This window comes from Telopea speciosissima, chromosome 8 (genome assembly GCF_018873765.1).
Source record: "Telopea speciosissima isolate NSW1024214 ecotype Mountain lineage chromosome 8, Tspe_v1, whole genome shotgun sequence".
Classification (NCBI taxonomy): domain Eukaryota; kingdom Viridiplantae; phylum Streptophyta; class Magnoliopsida; order Proteales; family Proteaceae; genus Telopea; species Telopea speciosissima.
The window spans coordinates 1,872,825-1,876,742 of record NC_057923.1 but is presented as its reverse complement, the minus strand read 5'-3'; the positions used below and the strand labels follow the sequence as shown (position 1 = coordinate 1,876,742).

The 3,918-nt window shown below is 44.3% G+C and overlaps 1 pseudogene; it reads right to left on the bottom strand.

Annotated features, from left to right (window-relative positions):
• Positions 1-1,738: 1,738 nt before the first annotated feature.
• Positions 1,739-3,651, bottom strand: LOC122671105 (annotated as a pseudogene).
• Positions 3,652-3,918: the final 267 nt, after the last annotated feature.

Here is a 3,918-nt window from a genome sequence, read left to right as displayed (position 1 = left end):
TAGGCTTTCCAGTCATCGTTGCATCCCCATGCTACACAACATCCGTAAGTGTCTCCAGCTCTGGAAAGCCAAACTCCTATCCTATGCTGACAGATTGGAATGCATCAGATCTATCCACCAAGCTTCCTACATTTACTGGTGTGGTATCTTTGGTATCCCTAAAGCCACCATTAAGGCCTTGGAGCACCTTCTCCGTGCCTTCCTTTGGAAAGGTAAAGAAACTTCTAAATTTCTTCATCCTATCAGTTGGAAATCCATTTGCCTTCCTAAAGCTGAAGGAGGTCTGGGTATTCGCCGCATTCGCGACTCCAATACCGTGGGCATCCTTAAGCTCATATGGAAAATCTCCTCTAAGCATGATCAATCTGGGTTAACTGGGTTCACTCCCATCTCCTCTAATCGGACTACTTCTGGATTGTCCCCATCCCCTCCGACTCGTCCTGGTTTTGGCGTAAGATTCTCCTTCTTCGTCCCCTCGCCCTTACAGCCATCTCCACCCATAGTCAACGGATCCTCCACCTCCCTTTGGCTCGATCCTTGGCACCCTCTTGGTGTCCTTATCAATGTCTTTGGGCCGAGGATGATATATTCCGCTGGCATTCCTAAATCTACCCCCCTTTCTCTCATCATTTCTCGCGGTTCTTGGTCCCCTCCCTCTCCTCTCCCCTCCATCCTTTCTCAGATCTGGCCTTCTCTTCCCCCCTCCCTCCCCTCCCCCCCACCTCCTCCCCCTCCTCCCCCTCCTCCCCAACTGAAGCTGATAAGGTTGTTTGGTTCCCCTCTCCCATCGGCCTCTTTAGCTCTAGTTTAGCTTTGGAACTTTTCTAGGACCCCTGGCTCCCCTCTCCCTTGGCATAAGTTCGTTTGGTTCAAAGGCCATATACCTCGCCACAGCTTTACTGTCTGGAGATCCCTCACCCAGTGCCTCCTTACCCAAGCTTTCCTCCTCCACAGTCATATCTTTGTCTCCCCCTCTTGCATCTTTTATTGGAATGGCTCCGAGGACTTAGCCCATCTCTTTTTTGCTTGCCCATTTACCGCCACCACCTGGAAAAAAGCCCTCACTTCCATCTGGCCTTGCAGCAAGAGACCCCTCACCTTTGATAGGGAATGGCTCTGGTTGGATATGACCTTTATTGGAAACACAATATGTGACACTGTCGGAAAGCTAGTCTTTGGCTCTGTTATCTACCATATTTGGATGGAAAGGAATCTTAAGAGATGGACTTCCAACTCTAGATCTTTTGATATGATTTGGAAAGCCATCTCTTTTGATGTCTCATCCAAGCTCAGTTTTATCCCTCATAGATCTGTTATTGATGCCCTAAGGAAGAGGAACATTGTTGTGTCCTGGGGTCTTGACCTTTCTATTTTACAGGCCCCCACCTCTATGTAGGTTGGCTTGGGGCTGCGCCCCCCCCCTCTCCCCCTCTCCTCCTCTTTGTATATTCCCTCCCCCTTTTTTTTCCTTTCCGGCCCACCCCTGGGGTTCGACAATATATTTTATTCACCAAAAAAAAAAAAATGATGCTTGGAATATCTGTGGAGATTTAGATTTATGTGGTAGGCCTCTAGTGCTTTTGTCTCATCATCAAATTTGTGGCACATACAGAACACATTTATGATATATTTACCAGGCAGCCCAACAGGCACAAAAACATGCATGGAATTGTTAACAATTCAATCCTCTCATATGCATTGCCGAAAAACATGCGGGAGATTGTTTACATCCCACCATTTAAATTGTCAATTCAATCCCTTCATATGTAATCGGATGGAGACCATCACCTGGGAGGAACCTTTGGATTTTACACCATTGGTAGAAAAAAGAGAAAGGGAATAGAATGTTCAGTGCATAGAAAATGCTGCAGATAAAATATAAGCCATACAACTCCATTACAACCCATGCATCCAGCAACCATCTTCCCAAGTCTAATAATGTATAGAAACTAGCATAGTTAGAAGAAAATGCAGAGCCAACCATTGAAGTAACCTTTCTCAGGCCAATGCTTTGCTCTCTATTTATTTCAGCAATTATTCCCTCGCATAACCAATAGTCTTTGTGATTACTACATTCCTTTGCCTTCTCTTGCTCTTTCATCAACTCATCCATAACTGATACCACCACCACCATCTATCTGCTTCAGACTCTTCAAATATCAGTTCAGAGCTCTCGACATTCTCTCTTGCAACAAGTTTTGAAGATGAAACGATAGAAAATTATGCAACTTTAGCTTCAGTTCCCGATTCTGGTCCTCGTTTTGGTAGCAAATGCCATTGCTCAGAGTTAGAGTCAGAGGGTCCAGACTCGTTTTCTGAGGTTGAAGAGAGCATTCACTGTTCAACCTGTTCAATCTGTTCCGTAATAGCTCGCTCCTGTCTTTCCTCTACGTGATCAGACTTTAATCTCTTGTTCGTGAGACGTTCCTTGAATAGGGTCTCGAAGTCTCTGTCAATGTAGTTCATGACTTATCAACCGGACCTTTATCCCCTGAGGTTCGCTGACCGGTACAGTTTTTGCAGTTCTTCTCATAGGAGGTTGAAATGACCATTCCACCCCCTGACCGAACACACTGCTCGGATGGGGTCTACCCCCTTTTATTAGAGGTACTAGGAAACCGTACCGGACAGGGAAACCGCAGGTGATAAAAATTCCTCATCAACCACTCTTTCGGCGTCTCTTCAACCTTACATGTACCGGTACGAACTGGGTGAGGAATTATTTTAATTTTAATTGGTGTCTTACACGACTTATTAATTGTTGATTAAACATATCTCGTTATAGATTTTAATTTATATTAGGAAACCCTTTAACTGACTAAAGGGATTAGAGTCCTATTCCTAAGTTATTATAGTAGGAAACTAAAATCTTTAAATGACTAATCTTAACTGACTAAAGGAGTTTTAGTAGGAGTGAATCACTTGTTTATGCAATGTCAAATTTCATATTAGTCCATCACTAAGAAAAATTGTGAGAGATCAAGAAGAAGGAATCTAGATGTCCCACTGTTTGTTCTTTGTTGGGAGTAAAGGAATCGTCTAAGAATCGTCTCCCAATATGGTGAACGCTCTGTGTCTTCTCTCTTCTCTCTTGTTTGTGATTCACCATTAATGTTATTTACAAGATATTTGAATCGCATATTGTTAATGTTGTTGAATGCATCCATTACAAACCAATTTTTAATGTTTTGATGGACTTCTCTGTGGGCCTTCGGACCTGCGGATCAAGGTCTGTATTTAAAAAAAACAAAAATCTGGATGGAAGCCAAAGCTGCCATTCACCGGGAGCCTTGGCTGCCGTTGTTGTGTTGTGCTTCATTCAGTCGCCGAAACTTTCTGCGGGTGGAATAAATCTGGCTGCAGGCCCCTGTCCGAACTCAACCATACAAAAGGCCAGTGATGCCAGATAGGCTGAAACAAAGGTTTCAAAATAAAATCAGGTTTGGGAATACGGCTGAAACGGCTGACTCCGCTTCATGTGCTCATGAAGAGCTCTCTCGCCTCTCGGAACTACTCGGAGTAACCGTCAATGAGACGGTTAGGATTTTGGCCGAAGACCTCCATCTGCCGCTGGTGAGAATCGCTCATACAATGGCACTTGAATCCGTTCTCCTCTCGCATTATTGTTTCTAGCACATCTGGCAATGCCATTGGAGCTTCTGAAGTCCCTTTGCCTTGATTTTCTGGTTGGCAATGGCCCTGGGCGTCAGAAACTCGTTCTTTCCCTTTCGATTTCACAGCAATAACAGAATTTCATAAAATCTTCAAAGAATAAAGTCCTCTGATTTCATGGTTCGTAATCTCGGATCGGTATCAGATGAAGCCGATCCCGACCGATACTGTCCAGGTTTTGTGAATCGGTAATGGGATTAGATAAGCGCGATCCAATCTGATATGCAAGTCAGAGAAGGGATTTAA